Source organism: Neofelis nebulosa, chromosome 17 (genome assembly GCF_028018385.1).
Source record: "Neofelis nebulosa isolate mNeoNeb1 chromosome 17, mNeoNeb1.pri, whole genome shotgun sequence".
NCBI classification, from domain to species: domain Eukaryota; kingdom Metazoa; phylum Chordata; class Mammalia; order Carnivora; family Felidae; genus Neofelis; species Neofelis nebulosa.
Window position 1 is genome coordinate 36,264,319 of NC_080798.1, and position 24,557 is coordinate 36,288,875.

General features: G+C 37.5%; 1 long non-coding RNA gene across 1 annotated transcript; it reads right to left on the reverse strand.

The window, feature by feature from the left end:
• Positions 1-11,192: 11,192 nt before the first annotated feature.
• LOC131499750 (uncharacterized) lies at positions 11,193-24,330 on the reverse strand. Its single transcript, XR_009256038.1, has 2 exons — positions 24,206-24,330; positions 11,193-11,350 (listed from the first exon to the last, which is right to left on the reverse strand). It is a non-coding gene; the product is annotated as an uncharacterized LOC131499750 (long non-coding RNA).
• Between the last annotated feature and the right edge of the window lie 227 nt (positions 24,331-24,557).

Sequence of the window (24,557 nt, forward strand, 5' to 3'; positions counted from 1 at the left end):
TTCACATGTCTCATAATATTTTGCTGAAAATGAACATGGATAATATATTGCAAAAACTCTGGCTTACCCTTTGAGACTCGTTGCTGTTTGTTTAGTAACTTGCCTGAACTAAATTTATAAAGGTTATCTTTCCTGTGATGTGTGGCCACTGATACCTCTGCTCTGTTTTTTTCTCTTGCTTTTATTTTAAAGTTTGACTTCCTAGGGGTTGCCTCATGTCTGTATAGCTTAACGATAAGTCAAAAAGATTGGCCAAAGGTTGTGCTCGAAGACTGAGCCAGCAAGGCTTTCACTCTCTGATGATGCATTTGTGAGTGGGCTCAGGAGTACGTTCAAACACCAGCCCATATTTAAGTCTGGCTTGACTTTTAGTTTCTACTGGGTTTTATTTCATCTCCTTTGTGTGTGCAACCAGGTTCCATTAGCCAGAGATGTGTATGTGGATTGGGCTCTCTCCATCTCTGCTGTACATGCATGCATTATTCTGGAATGTGTGATGAGCTTCCCAAGTCTCTTATAGTTGCCTTAAGTTTTATTTCCTTGGCTAGGATCATTGCTTATCTCATACAAGACTACCTTCCTTCCCTCACTTACTCATGTCCTCCTTCCCTTCTTTCTTTCCTTCCTTTTCTCTCCCCTTTCCTTCCGCCCTTCCTCCCTCCCTTTCTCCCTCCTTCCCTCCCCCCTCCTCCCCTCTTTCCTCACCCCTTGTTTCCCTCCTTGCTTCCCTTTTTTATTTTATAAAATAAAACCTCCAAATCAAGATATCTCTTCCAAGATAAATGTTGAATAAGCATTTGTGAATTTTATAAGTTGACATTCTTTTTCTTTTTAACTTTTTAAAATTTGAGTATAGGTGACATACAGTGTTTCATTAGTTTTGGGTGCCCAATATGCGGATTCAACTTCTCTAAATGTTATACTATGCTCACTACAAGTGTAACTACTGTCCGTCACCATACAACACCAAGACAATATCATTGACTGTATTCCCTATGCTGTTCCTTTTGTTCCTGTGACTTCTTCATTCCATAACTGGAAGCCTGTATCTCCCACTCCCCTTCACCCATTTTGTCCACCCTCTCAGAGGTGTCCATCCACCTCTACTCTGGCAGCCATTAGTTTGTTGTCTGTATTTATAGGTTTGATTCTGATTTTGGTTGGCTTGTTTATTCATTTGTTTTATTTTTTAGTGTCCACATATAAGTGAAATCATGTAGTATTTGTCTTTCTTGGTCTGACTTATTCCACTTAGTATAATACTCTCTGGGTCCATCCATGTTGTCACAGGTGCCAAGATTTTATCCTTTTTTATGGTTGTGTAATATTTGTTTTTAAATGTTTATTTTTGAGAGAGAGAGAGAGACAGACAGACAGACAGACACAGAATCTAAAGCAGGCTCCAGGCTCTGAGATGTTAGCACAGAGCCCAAAGTGAGGCTTGAACTCACAAACCATGAGATCATGACCTGAGCCAAAGTTGGACGCTTAACCAACTGAGCCACCTAGGTGCCCTGGTTGTGTAATATTATATAGATAGATAGAGATAGATATAAATATAGACATAGATATAGATATACCACATCTTCCTTATCCATTCATCTATTGATGGACATATAAGTGGATATTCTTTTTATTATTTTTTAAGTTTATTTATTTATTTTTGGGAGAGAGAGTTAGGGGAGAGACAGAGAGAGAAGGAGAGACAGAATCCGAAGCAGGTTCTGTGCTGTCAGCTCTAACTCAGAAACTGTGATACCATGACCTGAACTGAGATGAAGAGTTGGACACTTAACCAACTGAGCCACCCAGGTACCCCGTAAAATGGATATTCTTTGATGAGAATTTGGCTTCATCTGGCAAGATCAAGTTGTAGTCTTATTTGGATCACTTGCTTGTTATGTGACCTTGGCCAAGTTATTTAACCCTTGAGGAAATGTGAGTACATTTTATGGTGGAAAGAAGAAAAATTGAAAATAAAGGTGAGCATGGTTCCTAACATATATTTATCTTGGACTCTATAATGGTTCCTCTTCATTATCAGATCCATGTTAGATCCAGGACTTAAACCCTGATCTCTTATTTCTGTCCAGTTGTCCTCTCATCATGTTAGTCTTCAGTATGAATGTGGGCTCTTTGGGCAGTAAATTTTTCATAGCTGATATAACTTAGGCAGTTTAGATATGCCTAACAGTTGCACAGCTTTCCTCAGACAGAAGGGAGGAGGTAAAAGATTGGTCTAAGTACCTCAGGATCAATCAGATCCATGTCCTCACTTTATAGGTTTTAGGCATTCAATTTACATTTAAAATCATATTTAATCAAATGGTGGCATGACTAACAAATGTGAGCACCACTGTCTTAGTTCAAAGCTGGCTTTGTAGCGCCTATGATAGCACAGGGACACTACATGGTTCCTTGGAGAGATTGGGAATCAGTCACATTCTGTCCATGATTGGGCATGAAGCATACTATGACTGAAGTTCTCAGCCAGGGAATGAATGGTGGACACCATTGTTGCTATGGGACAACTTGGAAACAAGGAGATTGCAGATTGACTGATCTGGTGCCACCTTTCTTATTGGTCTTAACTTCAAATCATCCTTCTGCTCAATAAAATCAGAAAATCTCAACTGGCTATATTTCATTGTAAACAAATTCTGCCTATGTGGCTACCATGTACCATGACAATTCCACACAATATTGCGTGTTTCTAGGATGCCTAGGTAGCTCAGTGGGTTGAGCATCTGACTTTGGCTCAGGTCATGATCTTGCAGTTCGTGAATTCAAGCTCCACATTGGGCTCACTGCTATCAGTTCAGAGTCTGCTGCTGTCAACCCAGAGCCTGCTTTGGATCCTCTGTCCCCCTCTCTGCCCCTCCCCCACTCGCACTCTTGCTCTCTCTCTCTCAAAAAAATATTAAAAAAACATTAGGCATTTCTACCTATTAGTGCTGTCTGGCACATGTCATTTTTATTGTACCTTTACAATAGCTTTGACTGCATTGCTTTTGGTTTGTACCCAGGTCTCCCTATCCAAAGTGGGAAAAAGCCATTCTTCTTTATAATTCATTCAGCAAGCATCAATGCTCCATTAGCTGAGCACTTACCCACCAGGGGAAGAGAAATAAGAATAAATAACAATATGTAGCGCTGTGGATATGTATCCATAGATACTTCAGCATTATAGACCTGGGAACTGCAGGCTGTTCTCCAGCATGTGTTTATTCTTCATATTCTGTTTAAATTTCACACATTTTCTGTCTGTTTCTTGTTTGTATCAGGTAAGGAGGATAGTAATATATTTATTCAACCCATGTCAGTTCAAATAAAGAATTCAGAGTCATCGGGGAAATATATACACACTAGTAATTTACTTGAAAGCTCTTACTCTCCTCCCACTAAAATACCTTCCCCAAATATCCATTCAATTTATTCTTCAATTTCCACAGCTCCCTCTCCTGTTTGATACTAAGGACACTGGTACTGAGAGAACACTCAAATCAAGCAAATAACAGCCACCCACTTTTCACTCCATCTCTTAGCTAGTTAAATGGCTATATATTTCCATCTCTTACATCCTAGGATATAATTAAATAAACATTTTAAACTGGCAGTTTTGAACTTTATAGAACAAAAGCCTGAAGCAGGTTCAACTTTGTAGAGGGGAAAAAATCAAATGCTCGAGAATAATGTTTACAAATTTCTGAAACAAGGCTTGTCAGCAGGATGAAGTTGCTAATACGAGCCATTTTGGACTGAATGGTTTATATCTGTTTATAATAACTTGGATTTGTCTTCTGTTAAAATGTCACATGGATAAAGGAATAAATTCTAACAGCTATGACAGGATTATCATTGCTAAGAAACTCCGATACGGTGGATTCATCTGTCAGAGACATCTACTTCACTGTCTTTCATTCAGAGTAATCCAAATATTCTCCTTCACACTCAGGAAGACTAACAATGAGACACAGAAAAGCCCATGATTCTGACATCTTTCCCCTAAGTTTGCTGTTAAATGAGATGGTTGGCACCAAGAGTCTCTAATATTTTTCTCAGAAAGTTAGTTGGAAGGACACAGGATGAGACCCCTATTCTTTTAAACTTCAACACAGTTATTCCATAAGTTGGGTGGAATGAATGACAAACTTTGGCAGGAATGTACCAACAATTGTGATATTTTTAAATGCAGCAAAGAAAAACAGAAAAATGGAGAACAAAAAAGAAAAACAAGCAAGTGGGAGTATTGGGTGGTCAGTGGAAACCCACATATAGGCTACAAATGAGAAAATGATCCAAGGCATCCTAAGAAATTAACATAAGATTACCTTTCTCTAGGAACCTATTTATTGTTGATAAGTGTGATAGGGAATTGTATGTAACTGAGCCTTATAGCTTCATTCATTTATTCATTTAACCATTCATTTCTTTACTATATATATATATATATATATATATATATATATATATATAGTGAATATAGTGTATATATATATATATACATATATATATACATACACACATGCTAGGCACTGGAATTAACACTAGCAATGAAAAGATAAATAAGCCCTGGGTTCTACCTTCGAGCAGATCATGTTTTAGTGTTCAATGTATGTGCAACCACCCCATACAGGAAGTGCTCTAGTGGAAATGGGTTTAAGAAACAGCACTGGTCAAAAAGGAAGAGATGAACAGTGTGTGGGAGGGTCCAAGAATAAATCACGGGGAGAAATCAGAGCCACATTTTGAAAAATGAACAAGAATTTAGCAGGTGGATGCAGCAGAGATAGCCCCTGAAGCCAACAAAGTAGGTGGAGCAAAGGCTTGGAGGGTTCTGAATCACGCAGCAGTCCTAGGGATGAAATCTGATTGGTCTAGACCAGTTCATGTGACCTTCCCTGAGGCAATCCTATACCTGCTTGAAGGAGTTCTCTGATTAGATCGGCCTGTAATATTGAAGGTACAGCTATAGCGATGGCCTTTACATTTCTTCGTAGAGACCCAACTGTGCAAGATTAAATGAGCTGATCTCTGGGAAGCAATGGGTACAAAGATGGGCAAAACTGACAAGTTTATTGCGGTTATAGTTATGCTGGTTATTGTGTTGTTGTTATTACTGATATTACTAATGTTATTACTAATATTAAAAAATATTTTAATGTTTATTTTTTGAGAAACAGACAGAGTGTGAGTGGGGGAGGGGCAGAGAGAGAGGAAGTCACCGAATCTGAAGCAGGTTCCCAGCTCTGAGCTGTCAGCACAGAGCCCAACGTGGGGCTGGAGCTCATGAACTGCAAGATCATGACCTGACCTGAAGTCGGATGCTTAACCGACTGAGTCACCCAGGCGCCCCTGTAATTACTAATATTTTAATTAAAAGCTAGATGTATAGAAATCTAGCATCACTGCAGACCCTCACTGAGCTTCTCTTAGGGAATCTAAGAGGAGCATAGCAGAAGGAAAGCAATAGTTGAACACTAGGCATACTGGACATCTGTCAGGAAGCCTTCCTGGGATTTGCTCTCCCCAGTCTGGATTGGGTTGTCTCTGTTGTGCTCTATACAAGTTCCTTATGATCCCATCCTATTGTAATAGAAACATCTGTCCTATTAAACTGTGAGCTTTTTGAAGGAAGAAGTGTATCTTGCTCGTCATTTTCACTCAAATACTTGGGATGTTGTAGGTACTAGCTATGCTGTCCAAATAACTTGCAATAGGTGCATCTGAGAACAAACACTCCATGCTGGAGATTGTCTCTGAGCTGGGCCACAAAGGATAGGGAGGACTTCTGAAATGCAAAAATTGGAAAAATCACATCAGGGAGAAGTAAATACTTAACATAAGCTTGGAGATGTAGAAGTGCCCAGCATGCTTGGAATATGTCAGTTAATTAGACACAACTGAAGTGAACAGTGTATGAAGAGGATATAGGACTGAGAAGGTAGACTTTAGGGCGGATTTCAAGGGATCTTGAATGCTGGACAAAAGAGATCACACTTTGTAATCTGTGAAATATAAAGACTGAGAGGTTTTCATGTAGGGATTGATATGGCCAGGATTCTTCACACACACACACACACACACACACACGCACGCACGCACACGCGCGCGCGCGATGTAGGTCCTATTTGGTAAATAGAATATTGGTTCAGTGGGTTAAAGATGCAAAGCTCTCTGTTCCTAAGGAATTTATGATTTAGTAAGAGATGGATTTACCAAGAACCTACAGAAGGGTAACTTTCAGGTTATTTGCATTGACCTTTTCTAAATAAATACTCATATTGATGTCTAATTTTGTACTTTAAACATAGAATCTTCTGTTTGATTTGGTGGAATGGGAGCTCTACCAACATCACCAGGTTGAGAAACAGAAAGAGACAATTGTCCTGGTGAGAATGCACTAGTTATGAATAAAGGGATGGACTTCTGAATGCCAAAATTCACAGGATTTTGAGTCCTAACTTCCAGTTCTTCTCAAGGACAGTTCCCCTCTTACCTCTCTGCATTTTGGTTATATAAGGAAACGAATATTCCTTTTGCTTAAGCACATTTGAGCTGATTATCCTGCGTCTAGCAATTCCGAGTACCTGGTAGTTACTATTAGTTAAGTTGTCACTTTACAGATACAAAATATGTAGCACATAAAGCTTAAGGAATTTACCCAAAGTCATATAGCTAGTAAAAATGTTGGACCAAAGTCAAAACTTAGCTTCTTCTAATTTCAGAGTGCAAGCATTTATCCGGTGTGGCAATGCACTCTCAGTATTTCCATTCTAGAGGAAAATCTTTGAGGTAATGACTATCCCTTAACCATGTTTTTCTCTCGCACAACCACTACTACATTACGGTGCTTAATGCATGTGTAATTTCTGAATGAAGGCTAAATCTATAAAAATTCCAGATGCATGGTCTCTTTGTTGCTAAGAAATAAACAGCTAAAGATACCTCCATCACTCATGTTGTAAACATTTCTCCGTGTTTATTCTTAAACCACAATGTTGTTTGTGTCTACATATATTGCTGTGTTTCGTTGGTACAGAGAAAAGTGTTTTGTTGTCAATTCTTACTATAGTTTTCTGCCTTTTGGTCTCTTCCCTATTTTTTTCTTTTATCAGCAAAATCTTCTCCATGTGGAGGAAACAATGAGCATTTTATAAACCTGCCTAGGGCTGTAAAATATACATATACCTTTAATAGTGACAGAGGTATCTTTGGAACTTCCTCTAGAGTGAAATCTACTTCAAAAATTTGCATTTAACAGGCAAACATAATATTGTTGAAGAACACAGAATTATAAATTCATGGACATTTGGGTACTGGGGATACTTTATAATCCACACATCCACACTTCTAACTGTAATTTTTATGGCTATGTAAGTTCAAATTACCCAAGATGGATAAAGCCAGCACTTTCATTATTAACTGTATTTGAGGGGTTTCTAACAACTGCTCCATGAAAGCTTTTTATAACTTGAAACTCACACAGGAAGTTGCAGGCCAAATAATGTGCTTTCTGCTTTAGGGTCTGAATTTGTCACCTCTTCATATAAATCCCCCAAATTTGATTGGTCTTAGAAGTATTCATTTTGCACAACATTCAAAAAGTCTCCTGCTTTAAAAATGAAAAATTGCAAGTGATTACTTTACAGCCCATTTAATTGCATTTGGAGATTTTCTGCCCCTTAAAGTCTCTGGATAACCATATTAATTCTCTCCCCAAACACACTTTTGAACAGAGTTTTATTATGGGTAGCACCTGACCTTTCAGCATAATTGCATGTGGTCCAAATTAATTGTCTGTTCTATTGTGCGCTGAATAGTAGGTATTCTAAAATGAGACTAATTATGCAGGTACCTGATAGGAGAATCTTAGAGTGAGCTCTTTTGGATGCCTGGAATTTAGAATATGAAGTATAAGATGACACTTAATTAACTAATAAACCGACTGGCAAGACTGACTCCACAGGAGACTTCTAGTCAACACAAATTAGAAAATTCGGAGATTCTTCCTTAACTGAAATGTAGTAAGATGGAGCTTACGTACCAAACTAACATTGCTATAAATCAAGATGCTACTGAGAAAGGCATACAATATAGATTTGTTCAGAAAAACGTAAAAACAATTTTTGTTTAGCTATATCCATTGTTTATTTAATACATACTCCATTCATTTATGTTTAATTGTTGATTCCTTTTGGGAATATTCTTATGGATGTCATTGTGGTATCATATAACGAGCACCAGAGTGTAGGTTAAACCTAAATTTGATGCCAGTTTGCTGTATAATTACCTGATTTAAGTACCTTGGTGACTCTGTCACTAAATCAAGTTCCTCTCCTATTGTTTATTTTCTCCTCATCTGAAATGACGTGTGAGACCCAACCTCCTTGTTTGGTAGAAGTACCTGTTACGTAAACAAAAGTAGAAAAGATGGCTCTTAGCATGGAGTGCCCTCAAAGTGCAGGGTGTAGGTGGAAAGTGGAGCTGCTGCCCGTCTCCCCGTTGCTGCCCCATCGGTGTCACCCTGCCCAAGAAGGCCTGAATGTTCCCCTCCCTTTGACTGAAGTTTGGAATGGCTTTTTCCTAACTCTAGGCTCTGACTTTCTTTAGAGCATTTACTTTAGAAAACTTATGATTGTAAATTCTTTCCCTGCCTCTTTGAGATATAAGCAATTTTTTTTTAAAAAGCCTGTTGCCAGTTTTATAAGCCAGGAAAGTCTTTCTCAAGGATGTAGGAGCCCTCGCTTTGAAAATGTAAACATCAAGGGATATAGCATCCCTATTTCCCAGGCTCTGCGGGAGGGTAGGAGCCTCCTTTCAATGGATGCCTTGCTCCTAGTTGTAAAACTACTTTCTGTCACAAAGATTTGAGAAAGTGTTGTTTTAGATAAAGCCAATTAGCAAACGCTGACTGACGGCCTGTGTTCTCCCCCTCACCCCAGCACTTAAAAATTCTCCCATTCTTTGTTTCAGGGGAGTTGAGCGCGGACTGAGCTCTGCCTCTCTCCCTAATTGCAATAGACTTCAAGTCTGCGTTGCCTGTTTCACTTCATCTGGTACAGCTGACCCTTTGACTGTCAGCGTTATGCTCTGTGATCATCAACCATTTCCGGTCCCATCAGGACTCTCATAGTTGACCAACATGTTGAACATATGACCTGGCGTGTGGAAGGCGGTGTTGATTTCAAATATTTGGTTGTGTTTTCATTATGTGTAGCGCACATAGTTGTTATGCCATATGTCCCGGTTATTTTGCTAACGGCAGTCATGAGGCTGATAACCTCGGTCTTTGTGTAAGGGAATTAATATGTGTAGAGCTCAAGGATTGCCACATGAATTGATGTGTGATCCATGCCCTCTATGGCGTTTAATCCAGTCAATATCCCTATAATGTGAGTAACATTATTTCCATTGTGCAGATGGGAAAACTGGCAGGTTCCTTACTTGGCCAAAGTCAATCAGTTGAAAGCATTAAAGACCAAGTCATGTTCAGTTCAGGCTTGGGAATAGGACCTACGGGCCTGGATTTGAACTGTGTCTCTCTCACTTTCTACTACCTTATCACCTTACTTACTAATGAGCTCCCCGTTTTACATATAGGCAAATGAAGGTTTACTGGTTTTAACTTACTTTCACAAAGAGGCACAGTTCAAATAATTATCTTGTATAGATTTTGTGAGCATGGAATGAGATAATATGTGTCAACTTCTTGGGAAAGGCTCCAGATTGGATAAGAACCTGATAAATGTTAAATATTATGATTAGTGGGAGTAAAGGCATATACTTTATTGCCTCTTCCTTTGAGAGTAAAAACAACACTCAGTGGTAGTACCACTGACAATGACTTAGAATCTAGGGGAGTGTGCCTGTGATTTGTTGTTTGAAAGACAGTGTGGGTCTAAACTATCCTTTATACAGGGATATCTCAGATGAGGAGCAAATGCTTGCACTGATTGGGTAGAAAAACTTTTGTTAAAAGTTTTTAAGAGCCATTGATGGCAAAAGAGTGTTTTGAGAGGAGCAAGAAGGCTTCTAGCAACAAAGGAAATCAGTACCTTTTGTGGCTTGTTGAATTGGGATTTTCCAGTCTGGTTTTGAACCCAGTTATGTTGAGCTAAAATCTGGGCAAATGCCATTTGCAATAAGATTTTAAATACTTTTAAATGCAATAATAGTATTATTTTTCATTTTGGGGAGGTACCAGAAATAACATTTCTTTTAATTTATATTTAATAAAAATGACTCCCATGTTAATTTAGTACATTTCAATATGTGAATAATTTTTAATAACTAACTTTTTGGATATATTTTGGGATTAACAGCCTAAAATTGGCTTAATCTCAGCATTTTCCTAATGACCACCAGGCAGTTGAAAAGGCATTCAAAGAATCTAGACTATGTCAGCATATGACATGTTAACTTTTCCCTCTGTAACACTTTCTTATGAGTTAATTAATTCTTTTCACATAATAAACAAATTATGTATGTGCTAATGGTATTTTAAGAAGTGGACTCAATTCACTTAATTATTCATAATTATCTCAGTTTGTTTCTTTTTTAAAAATATGTAGTTTCTTCTTGTTAGGGTAAAGATTAAAATATTAAACAAGAAAAATTGGAAATTTTAAGTATCAATTGAGCCTATCTGAGAATTTTGCTGTGATAGCGTTATATATTTTTGTAGTTGATTAAGTTTGCTTAGTAATCGCCTGTTGTAAGATAATCATGCCACACCCCAAAGAACAAAAGAGGGGGAATTGCTCCTTTCTTCCAGCCCAGAATACCTTTTGTAATTCACAAAGATAGAAAAGTCCACCATTAACTTTCATTGTATTGGAAAACAATAATATTTTAAGAGACTGAACATGAAGATTGAACTCTTTGGCTTTTGGAGAGTTACTGAAATGTGCATTTTAAAACTTTAATTCTGCTGTTTAAATTGTGTGAGTATGTCTGCTTATCAAATTTGATTGAACTGAATTGCTATGAAACGCATGCATTTATGCAAAGGTCAATTATGATATAGGCAATCTATTTTAGGGTAAGCTTTCTTACACCTTTGGAAATGATTCTTTTTTTCCTTCTGCTCTTCTTCTTCTTCTTCTTCTTCTTCTTCTTCTTCTTCTTCTTCTTCTTCTTCTTTAGCTAAGTGAGGATCTCTCAAGGAATACAAAAATTAAAGAAAAAAGTCGAGCAGTACAGTCTTTATGTATATTTTTTTCTTCTAAGTCTCCCCAGTAGAGGCCGTCATATGCATTTATTCAGCTAAGGCAGTTTGCTGAATCCTAGAGTGAATTGTGCAGTCTCAGATGTGTATGTCCGTCAGAAAAGCGTGATCAGGAAGAATCTGTAAGATGAAATACAATGATGAGGGGGATGTCGATATAGCATTAATATTAAAAAAACACTAAAAGGATAGAAAACAGTATAATTCCAATTTATTTTTAAAAATGTTTACACACCTGTATATGCATTGCATGAAAAGAAAACAGAGGAAATGCAGCAAATTTTTAATGATCTTTTTTTCATCATAGGAAAACTGGTGATTTGCACTTTATAGTTTTTGAGTTTTTCCATATTTTACCAATGATTCTGTGTATCTTTATCATTCAGGAAGAAGCAGTGTTATACATTTGAAAAGAAGGAGAAGTAATAGAAACCTAATCTCTCTAAAGTCTCTAGCCACCATTTCAAGGACCATGATTAAATTGATTACCTGGGAAAGATGTGAGGGTTTCTGTTCTTTCTTTTATTTTAATCATACTTCCTAGGTTCTCTTATGTGTTAAGTAAGTAAGATACAAGATGAACATTGACCCTACAGATGTCATTTATATGGAAGATTGTCTTTCTGCACACACACACACACACACACATACACACATGACAATCATTCCTCCTTCACAGATTTTGTATTTGTCCATTCACCTATTCGCTAAAATATATTTGTAACCCCTAAATCAATACTTGACATGCTTTTGTGGCCATTTGTAGACATGCACCTGTGGTAAGCAGCAAAAACATTTGAGTTGCCCAATGTGCACTGCACGTTCCTAGCTGATGCTCAACAAGTCCATACTGTCTGCTTTCTTGTTTCAGCTCTAATACTGTAAACGAGACCTTTCTGTGATCTATTTAGTGCTACAGTGCTTGATTTTTGTAACTTTTGTTGATGATTTTGCAGTTTAAGATGGCCCCTAAGCATAGGGCTGAAGCGCTGTCTAGTGTTGCCAAAGGGCAAGAAGGCTGGGATGTGTCTTAGAGAGAAAATACATGTGTTAGATAAGCTTCATTCATGCATGACTTGCAGAGCTGTTGGTTGTGTGTTCAGTGTTGATAAATTAACAGTACATATTAAATAAGGTGTCTTTAAGCAGAAACACACATCAAACAAGGATATATATTAATCAGTTGATGAAAACATGACAGGATGCTCACAGGAACCTAACCTTGTGTTTACTCAAGTAGCAATGGTCCAGTATTTTGCTAATTCAGTGTTTATGGAAGCTTTATAAAGCATAACTCCTACAAATAGGAGGAATCAATTGTGTGTGTGTGTGTGTGTGTGTGTGTATACACATATATGTATGCATATAGCTGTATACGTATATATACAGACCTAAATGTATATGTCTGCATATGTAATTTTGTCTAGTTTTTTACATTAATACAGCTCACATATAACCCCCCCCCCCCCCACACACAAGTACACATACACAAGCACACTTATACTGTCACATATGTTTCCATGCATTCGTTTCTTCTCACATACTCCTTTGCCCTCCAGTTTTTCTGGTTCATGTGTGTTACAATGACTTATATTTGGCTTCTCAGTTATTGAATATTGAAATGTGAATGCATAGGGGAAGCCTTAATGTGCTTTTTTGTATCTTCAGAAACTATAGAGAATGTCCTGTACCAAACTTTTAACTCATTTGAGAAACAATAAAAACAGTGATGATGACTGCAACAATCCTAATTTTGAAGCTTCTGACAATTTTTTGTGTATTTTGACAAGTGGATGGCCATCAAGGGATAGATGACTGTGTAGTGGAAAGAACACTGAGAAGCCTCAGGACATAATTGGAAAGCATAATATTGAAAAATATGGAAGTGATTAGCACTCTACATAAGAATGTAATCTGCTGTCTCAATTGATAACCAAGGAAGTAGTACAGATTATGTTGTAGCTAGGACAGTGGTTTGTATTTCTGACTATGAATGTTTAGACTTCCTCAGAGGCCTAATGCTCCTTTTTTAACAAGGGTCTTTGTGTACATGTGTATGTTTCATCTCATTGATACATACCCAAAGGATAGCTATGAAAAACAGGGAAGTATATCTGTAAGCCACGTCGAAGGACAAATGTCTTGTGGTATTCCATTCTGAACCTGAGGTGCTTATTTTGAAAGATAAGGATGAATATTCTAGGCAGAACGGTATGTGCAAAGCCACGGATAAATGGGGGAGTGTGGGAAGTTCTTGGAATGGCAAATGTTCCACCTAATGCATCCATCCTACTGGTTCTGAGTCCCTGCTGAAGCTGTGAAGGAAAAGACCAGAGAATTGTGCAGCCTGATGAAGAGAATTGTGCTTCCTGATGTTTCTGCCACAGGCTTGTTCTTTATCCAGAAGGCCTTGCGGAGCCATTGCAGAGCACCCTGAGCAGGCAAACTTGGTGAGATTGCTCAGGAAGACCTCTATGGCTGTCAAATGGAGGAATCTGAGACAGAACATGTAAGGGTCTATTCCACAATCAGACAGGAGCTAATAGTGGCTCTAATGACTCCAGTGCATGCAGACCTCTGTTTGAACTCCCTTGTGTGTCCACACTACTTTTCTCACCACAGGGACCTCCTCTCTCCCTTTTCTTAGGCCCCGCCCACCTCACTCTTTTTCCTGAGCTCCTGGCTGGCCAAAGAAGTCCATGAAGTCTCAGCAGAAATGTCCAAAGCTGGTATTTGGAATTCAGGGCCAAATTATTGGATCTTTCTGCAGATAAAGTACCCAATATGAGGGGAATATAAAGATAATATTCCCTTATTATTTTAGTCATCAAATATTTGTTAGTTGCCAATATGTACCAAATACTGGATTAAGCAACTGATGAATGAGCAATGACTCAATTTAGAGAAATCCCACTCCTAAATGAGTTTTGTTCTAGTAGGGATGATAAAAAACAAAACAAAACAAAACAAAAACAAGCAAACATATAGAATAATTAGCTATTATTGGTGTCATGGAGAAAATAAACAGAATGGACGTGCTATTGTGAATGAAAAAGGGAGGCTTTTTCTAAACAGGGATCAAGGATGCTCTTTCTGAGAAGGTGGTATTCAGGCAAGACTTGAAGGGTGAGGAAAAAGCAGATGTGAAAAATCAGGAGAAAAGAGATCCTGAAAGGGAGAGCAAAACACACAGAGTTTGTGTGTGTGTGTGTGTGTGTGTGTGTGTGTGTGTGTGCCTTTTCAGGTTAGAATGTACTTGAAATTCCATTTTTTCTTTATAATAACATTTGTACCTTTTAGGGTTTTTTTTTTCTATATCATTGTAGTCAGCACAGAAAAAAAAGTTTGTTAGCATATTCCTTTATATTCTAATTTAAAACCATAAAAGTAGCCCGATTTTTAAATTATGTGAATTATTCACAGTGGAAAAGTAGTTTCCTGATTTATATGTCCATGTATGTATGTATGTTATGTTTTGGTCAGCTATGGAGTCTTTATCTTTGAATTTACACTGAGTCTGCTCTGTATGAGGACTCTTCTGGAAAGAGTAATAATAGCAACAAGTGGCATTAAATGAGTCTCTACTAATTCCAGGAACTATTGTACACTCATTTAACATATCAACTCACTTAATCCTCTCCAGATTAGTATTTTAATTATCTCTATTTTACAACAGAAGGCCAGGGAGGGTATGTAATTTGTTAAGGTAACACAGCTGTTAACTGTCAGTGTTATGTTTAGATTCCAGGCAATTTCCCTTTAGAGTTTACTCTCTCAGGGGCACTGGGTGGTTGAGCGTTGGTTGAGCGTCCAACTTCAGCCCAGGTCATATCATCAAGTTCCTGGGTTCGAGCCCTGCGTGGGTATCCTGCTTCACTGCTGTCACAGCTCAGCTTCCAATCCTGTCCCTCTCTCTCTCTCTGCCCCTCCCCCACTCACACACGCTCTTTCTCTTTCTTTCTCTGAAAAAGAAATAAACATTAAAAAAAAAAAAGGAATTCGCTTTTTCAATCAGAGAGCCTGTATTTCCTATGCTGGTATGCTGGTAACCATGTGAGAATATAGCAGTAATATTATTTTGTCATTAAATAAAAGAGAACTTTCCCAAAACTTCAGGATGACAATTATATATTAAATGGAATTTCCTCACTTTTATCTTTTCCTCCATTATTATTTAAAAAAAAATATTGTACAGTGTCTTGCCCATGTTAGTAAAGGGTCAATAAATGTCAATAGCCAGGCACTGCACCAAACACTTCCCATGACTTACTAAGTCTTACAAACACTTTTTGATGGAGTTGCTATTAATATTACCTGGGCTTGAATTTTGGGTTTGCCACTTTGTAACTGTATAATTTGGGCACGGAGCCTATTTTATCTGTGTCTCAGTGCTCCTCTTTATAAAATGCAGTCTCGGGGTACCTGCGTGGCTCTGTGGGTTAAGCAGTTAAGCATCCCACTTTGGCTCAGGTCCTGAACTCTCTGTTAGTGAGTTGGAGCCTCTCGTCAGGTTTTGTGCGGATAGCTCAGAGCCTGGAGCCTCTTTGGATTCTTTGTCTCCCTCTCTCTCTATCCCTCCCATGCTCATACTCTGTCTCTGTCTCTCTCTCTCTCTCTCTCTCAAAAATAAACATTAGAAAAAATTTTTAAGTGCAGTCTGATTTTAGACCCTGTGACCTTAACCAAGTGTATATTATCTCCTGCTAATATAAGGTGGTATCAGATTAAATAGGGAAATGTATTTAATTATTTTTAAATTTAACATTTTATTATATCTGGTGTTCTGCAAAGCATCATAATTTCCAGTTGTTCTATTAACAGAGAGATTTGAGAATCACTGATCTAGTATCCTTTGTGGAAATGACTTCCTCAAACCCAGGACTTGGATCACTGAGAAGCAATGAACCTTTAACTTGAGTTATTCCTACTTTTAAAACCTTGTAATTAAAATCCTGAATTTACTGTGCATAAACTGGACCACACAAAATAACCCGTTTTCATTTTTCAGTATTATAAATTGAATAGCAGATATGTTCCTTCGTTGTTAATACCAATCTCAAACCTATAGCAAAACCATCAAAATGTAAAATGCCAAATTCAATTCTATAATCCAGAATGCAATTGTATTTCATTTTTTTAAGTTGATTAAATCTGTATAATTTAAATAACCAGACCATGGCATTTTAGTGGGTGATTTGGCTTACTCAGTGGGTAACTCAATGAACTGCAAACACTGGCTCTATTATGGCTCATGAAACCAAGTTGACCCTGAATATAAGTAGACAATTGTTTCTTTCAGAGCTGGAGTAAAAAGCAAATATTCTTCAAATATGTGGAAACTGATTCAACAAATGAGTTTGAATCTCACTTTAAAACTTATTTTTATTTACATATATAAAATAATTAGATAAAGTGTACATGTTTTATTATTTCACTTGGCCCATCTGGATAAACCAATGAAAAGAATGATAACGAACATTTATTCAACTCCTATCATGTGCCAGGTACTATGTGAAGTGATTCTGGCTCTGCCAATTCCAACAAAACTTAATCTTTATAGCCATTTTCTGAGTTAGTGGTTATTTTTGTCTTTGATGCAGGAGGAAACTAAGCCCCAGAAGGCTATTTAACTTCGACAAGTTGTCACATGCATTAAATCCAAGAGTCATATTAGAGCCCAGTATTCTGCATTATTTTTAACCTCCTTCTCCTCCCCCCAAAAGAGATTTTTCAAGACTAACCCTCACTAATTAGACCAATACACAAATTGAACTAAAAGTTTTGTTTTTTGAATTTGATCTGTAGAGAATCTCTTCTGTAAGGAATATCCCCCCCCCCTTTTTTTTTTAAATAAGTCAGCTTTCTGAATAATCGAAACTGGCTGCTTTGTGCTGTTTTTCTAGGATCTGCACTTTCTCTGGATGTTCTTGACTACTGACTTTGCTTTTAATTACTATTACTGTTTCTAGGTTGGTTATTTCTGAATCATCACTTCTTGCCCAGATCTCTGTAATGAGTTCCACATGTATACCTCCAGCTGTGCCCTCTGGATATGTAGCTACTGGGATGCACAAATGACCTCAAACAAAACATGTCATTATGGAGCACATCAGTTGTTCCAGAAAAGAGCTCTTCCTCCAGACATGCCTTTCTCAATGGATTGTCCAGTCATCTTCCATTTGTATGGTCAAGAAACTTGGACTTCATCCTTAACTCCTTACCCTGCACATCAATGAGTTTTGTGTATTCTATTTCCTATATATTTTTTCAAATTCATTTTGCTTATCCAAAGTGACATGATTCTTCTAGACCACCATTATTGCCTTTGTGTCTTCATTAGCCTTCAAACTCATCCTTGTGTCTTTTAAGACTTGCCTTTCCCTCCAATCCAACAAGAAAATTCTTTGGAAAATCATATATGATAATGCTCTGCTCTACCCTAACTTTTGAATGGCTCACCATTACTTTCAGAATAATGTCCAAAGTATTAAACGTGGTTTGCTTGTTCCTGCATAATCTAATGCTTTCTTCTCTTATCTCTTCTTTCTTGCTCTTACTCCCTGATCCATCCACAATGCCATGCTCTAGCAAAGATATTCCTGGGTTTTCCCAGAGTTTTGAAAGCATATGAAACACTCTTTCCTCCTTCTTTTCTTTCTGGTTAATTCTAATTCATCCTTTAAGTTTTAGCTTAGATATCAGCTTCTCTTAAGATCCACCTGTGATCACCTTGTCTGAATAAGGGATTAGTTGATGTGTTTTTGTAACAGCCTAAATTCTCCCCTCATTGCATTATAATTCATGTGTTATTGTTTTATGTCCCAGTAGATAACAAGCTTCCTCAAAAGTAGGGGCTGACTGCCTAGTACATGGAAGATTCTGTCTCTCTGTCTCTGTATCTCTTTGTCTCTGTCTCTCTCTCTCTGTGTTTCTATTTCTCTCAGTTTATCTCTCTGTGTATTTATTGAATCACAAATGTATATTAAATAATTCCTACTAATGTGCATGACTAATTTACCTTCTTTATTCAACTATTTTTTCCTGTGATAACACTCAATCTGCATTAACACAAAAGCAGAGAATTCTAGAGTTGGGAAAGGCTTTCACATGAAATGTTCTTTATCTGAGTTCCAGGCCAGTTTTATCATTCATTTTCTGCATAAACTTAGACACAGCATTTGCTCTCCTTGGGATTTAGGGGCCATCTGTTTATATCCCTCTAGATTAGGTTGCCTCACTGTCTCTGATTCTAGGTCACTTTAGAAATGGCCTCAAATTATTCACACGCTTTTAGCATATGTCAAGTCAAAAAAATGCTTATGACTTTGTGTGAGCATAGTAGTCACTCTGCCTTCATTTTTGTCAACCTTCTTTCTGATAATTTTGTTAATCATTTTTAATAAAGTCTGAAATAAAATCTCACTAATTTTTATTTTAAGCACTAAAGCCTGTTCTAATTTTGCTGTTTGAATGTAACCACAAAGGATCTCAAACAAAGCATGGCATGACTGAGCATACCAACTGTCCTCAGAGAGTAGCAGACAATAGATAAGGCATGGCATGATTAATAAGTAGGTTTGACTGAATACATGGCCAACATGGTTATGTATACTCAGAGAGCTGTGTTTTGAGGTATTAATATTTTTTAAAAATTAGCTTTGTTAGGAAAAGCATCTGTTCTGCTTTTGTGGAATGGACAACAGTATTTCTATCTGATACCTTTAATATATCAATAGTAATCACAGGGATGCGTTTTCTAATTCACGCTGGTAAGTGATGGATGGGAATTACTATTTGGCCAGCACTTTGTACTAAATGGAGTCCAGGGATAATTGGCCATTGAAATTTTCTCCTATATCAAACAAACCAATCCTTCAAATATAAAATTATTCATCTTATCGATATCAGCCTTCAATCCTTACTCCATTAAATCCTTAAACTCATACTAGAGATGACATAGGAAGCAAATTAAAATGGGATTCTTATAAAATGAAAAAGATAAAATCATGCCTTCTAAAGAAGCAACTTAATCTTAATAAATTATTTTTAATATTCTTTTTTCAATGAGGCATCATATTGACCATAAAATGAAGTGTAAAAGGGCACTGGTCGAGGAAACGGAGTTACAAAGAGACCACTACACCCTTGAACAGTTATACCTGCAATAATTTGCTTCATAAATTTTTATGTTGCATTTTACATTTTTTAAGAAAGCGAGTATTCCCAACAGTGCCGTAATTAGAGTTATGACAGTGTGAGAGCAACTGCAGGAAATTATATTTGATCTCTGGAGTATTTAGCTAAATAGTTTTAAATAGGAATTTGTTGCTTTATTGAAGACAGATTAGAACAGACACAGAAGACTTTCCTTGAATGGAAGGTGCACACTGTCAGATGGCCCACACTTGCAAACATGGCTTCACAGAAGAGCTAACTGTCAATTAAGAAGATCCAGGAACTGGAAATGATTTGCCTAGGAGATTTATGGAGTATTTGCTGAAATAAAGGGTATCAAGTTTTAAATGTCAAACGTCAATATGCATCGTATACCACCCCTTCTTTTAGAAAAATTTTTTTTGCAGGGTTCTGTCTCTGTAGTTGGAGAATCCAAAGCTCCTGCTAAGAAGACATGTTCTGCATTTCACAAGTCCATTTTCCTCTTTTCTATGCAGAATTGCTCTCTCTATTGTCTGTACCGTGAGGATGTTTTCCTGAAAAATAGAATGGAGCTGCCTTAGTTGTCAAGATTCAGGTAGTTTTCAGAAAGACAATGTAGCCCCTTCTTAATGTAGCGAGCTTTTGCTTATGCACAAACACACCTCTCAGAAGCTTTTAGTCAACAGTGTGGATTGCTGAGGGCAGTGATGAGAACATTAGAGCTGCTTATGAAGTGATAGCCCTTGTTCCTCTAGTTGTTCAATATATATGTTCATATATGTTCAATTAGTATGGAGTTTGAGCTACAAAGGAACAGAAGGGATGAGTATTCTATTCAGGCCCATTCATTAGGAGACCACAGTTTTCCTCAGCCGGCAGGTCCATTGGCAGAAAACAGGAGAATAAAGAAGTATTCAGGAGCCACTTGTATAGAACTCTCCACTGTCCAGTCTACTGTCAAAGGGAAAACGTCTTGAAACAATTTCTTTGTCAATTGCAGAAGCTTATGTATATAGTATTTTCCTGTTAGGGGTCAATCTGCTCTCTCTTAGTGATAAAAAAAATATTAGGAGCACTTCCCATGGAATTATAGTTGGATCTGGAACTTTTTTGGCTTGATCATGGATGTTAACCCTCTGTGAGTCCAGCTAGGCAAAGCTGTGAAGCAGTCCTGCTGACTTTTGGGAGGTAAAAGATTGAAAGCGTATCTTCTTTTTTTCTGTACTTCATAATAGGCTCTTGTTTCTCTGTTAACCAGAATAGCTTCAACTAAAATTATTGTCAAGGAAAGAGAGAAGTTGCTCAGGAGAACATGGGATATATAGATTGGATCACTTGGAATAGCGGAATGACCTGGAGGTCCTGAAAAAGGGCAGTTTTGACTCAATATGAAACTAATGTGATAATTTCTTTGGTAATGAGCTACCCTGGCACAATTGGGCTTGGAGAGAAGTAAGTTGATAATGTTAGAATGCACTGAAGATCTTTACTTGGAAGTCCCAGCTTGCATCAGCCTTTGAGAAGTTTAGCTTTGGAGAAGAGGAAGCATTTTTCCTTACAGGCTTTTTCAGAGACCTTTTTCTGGCAATGGAAAAACATCATCTCTTGGGCCAAGAGGGACCAGAGATATCATGCAGTCACAAGAAATGAAGTGCAATGACCCAACCATGTCATTTGCTTGGCATGTGGAATTGTGACTGATCTCCTTTGGACTAAGTTCCCAAATTTCTCAGAGGCTTCAAAAAGTAGAGGAAACTCAAAAGTTAGGATGTGAGTTTTCTGCTAATAAGGCTCATATGTTAGAGCAATTACTTATAAAATATATTAAAAGAATGGATGTTTGGAACAAGTTGTAACTTGCTATACCTAATATTCAGAGATACTATGTTATATTCAAATATCTGCACAATATCTTTTTGAGGATGCCCAAGGGCACATCAGACTCATGTCCAACATGGAGTTCTACACCTTTCTCAATAACCAATAATTTATCATGCCTTCTCTATTTCCTGTCTCCAATTTTTTCTATTATAATCTTCCCAGACACATGAGACAGAAAAGTTACAGTCAGTCTAAATGTTTCTTTCTATTTTATATCTCACATCAATAATTCCTGAATTCTAGCTCATTTTAACCTCAAAAATATCTCAAATCCATTGTGTTGACTGCATCCCTGTAGCTGCTGCTGCAATGCTATCCTCATGAGGTTTTGCTTAGACCATTGCCATAATCTCCTAAGGGGATTCTGGATATGTAGCCTACCACACTCCATTTTATATTTTCTACCAGAGAATTACATGCTTTTCTTAAGGAAATGGCCTTTCAGTGGCTTAACTAACATTTCTATAAAAATGAAGTCTCAAATCTTTAGCAGAGAAGGCAAGTCCTTCAGTGAGTTGAACTTTGCCTACTTCTTTTTCATTTTTATTATTTATTTATTATTTTTTAGAGAGAGAGAATGCATGTGCACACACACAAGTGAGTGGGGCAGGGGCAGAGGGAGAGGGGGAGAGAGAGAGAGAGAGAGAGAGAGAGAGAGAGAGAGAGAGAGAGAGAGAGAGACTTTTAAGCAGGCTCCATGTTTCAGCATGGATCCTGATGTGGGGTTCGATCCCATGACCCTGGAATCATGACCTGAGTCAAAATCAAGAGTCAGATGTTTAACCCACTGAGCCACCCTGGGCTCTTTAAACTGACTGAGCCATCTACTTTGCCTACTTATACCGCTAGACTAAGATTTTTGCAGGAGGACAAAATTCATTATTTTAAGAAGTCTCCAGGACTTAGAATGATGTTTATATATGGTAAATCCCCATATATTTATTAAAGCTGAATTGAATTAATTTGTATGGAAAGTAATACTTAGAAAGTTGATTCTGTATAGTATTCAAGTCCATTGTGTAATAATTGTCTTTGGTGCCATTTCTGGCCTGTGATGTAGTTTTGCTTACCCTGAACTTCTCCTCAAACTTCCTCTCTGTTGGTGAAGATGATACCTGCTGCTACTTTATTCCAGAAACTGGATAACCTTCTGCCTTGTTTTTGTGCTGAGTGACCCTTCTGACAGACCCTGTGGCTCTGACCCTTCACACAGTAGAAGCATCCTGGTGTTTTTACTCAGCAGTGGATCGTGATATTTAGAAATCCCTTCATCGAGCACCTTTGATTCTCCAGGGATGCCCATAATAAATATTTGCATTATTAAAAGAGTTATAAACACCCTATAAAAATGAGTGCACAGGGAAGTCACCACTTAGCTTTTGATTATGTCTACCCAAATGAAAAATGAATGAAGGTGTAATTAATAATAAATGTCCTTGTGTTCTTGTTTTAATTTTAACTCATCAGAGAATGTTAAAATTAAAGTGAAGCCAACATTCACTTTATTGTTTTATTAAAGGCAGATTGTGGCCCTCATGTAGCCAATTCATGCAACTTCATAAAACATAGAATTCTAATATCTGTTTTGCCACTTATTAGCTGTTAACTTTATGCATGCTATGTATTCTCTGTTAGCTTCCGTTTCCTCATTTGTATACGGGAGTAATAATAATGTATGTATCACAGATCCATTGACAGTATTAAACAAAGTTGTTCAGCTGATGTATGGTCACCACCAAATATGTATTAGGAGACAATTTTATTTGAGCCTCACCCTTTGTGAGGTTAGCAATCTAGAATTTGTTTTTTCTCATTTTAGAGACAAAGCAACATTTTCATTTAAAATGATCTGTCAGTGAGCTCTTTTAAATTTTGCCCTTTTTTTTTTTTCAGTTGAGAAGATGTGTCAAGAAAAATCTCTTTCTATACTCTGGCCTCCAGAGAAAGGGGAAGTGAGTATTATATTTATGGCTAATGACTGATAGAGGAAAAGAATTTCACAAATTCTGCCTTACTGGCTATCCTTTCATCCCTTGACTGACATTCTAATTTTATTTTTTATCAGAAATACTTTTCTTAAACCTGTCTGGATTTCTACGTATCAGCACGTTGGTGATTGGCTGTAGCTAATCCAGTGCTAGAGCTTGCTACCCTTCAACCCACAACCATCCTTGGAAATCGGATCTTTTCTAAAATATCATGCCATAATCAACATCTTATCAGGATCTAGGACTCTGTGTTTCCTTCTGTCAAGATCTTATAGGAGTATAAATATTTTCTCATTGAACCAATCCATGTGAGAGAAATCATCATCCGTTTGGATAAATATTTAAAATGTTTAACGCCGTCTAATGTATTCCCTGGGCTTGAGGTATCATGAACAGAGGTTGCAGGCACTTCCTGCATAAAATTTATGGCTGCCCACAAAAGAATTTATCTCCCAAATCAGAAGGAGCTACTTTGAGAGTGACCATTAAGACTGTCTAACTGCACCCAATGGCATTTTCTTTCTTCCTCTGACCCTAGTTTCCAGGCTCTAATTGTGGAACTTTTAAGGCAAGGTGGTATTTTCCTCATCGCAATCTTTAGCATTTAGCAGTGCTTGGACTCCAATGATGCTTGGCAATTGATGAATGAGTGAACACTGTGGACTTTATTGCTGCTTTGAAGTTAGTTTTATTTTACTCTACCTTTCCATATAATAATTCACATGGGAACCTGGAAAAGATGTCAGTGTCATAAGGATGCCATTTTTCCTTGTCATAAATCCCCATTCAGTTTAAGAGTTACACTTGCTCACAGAAACTAATTCTGCCTCCACATTCTGTACACAACTCAAGGAATAGAAGAATGGAATCCCCACTACCTTTCCAAACTCAGGGCACAGGGAGACCAGGAAGCTATGAAAATATCACCATTCTAGTACATTCTATTTACCAGAGAACAATATGGCCTAGGTGGTTGAAGCTTTGCTTGTCACATGTAGTTTCAATGATGGGATTTAGACTGTATCTCATCCAGGAGTGAGGGGTTGAAATGCTCTGAATAGAATGGATATATACTGTCCTGTAGGGAAAAACAAAAAATATTGCAGTGGCAATTAATATTTCTAAAAGCAAAAATGTCCTATGTTGGGAGGGATTTCTTATTTTACTTAATGAGAACTAGTAAAAGGCCCCATTCGTGGAAGGGAGGCGTGCCCCCTGTTGAAAAAGTTCTGGATATTTTCTCCCTCCTCACACATACCTCAAACATCAGGAGACATGAGCAAAGTGAGTTTTATCTTGTG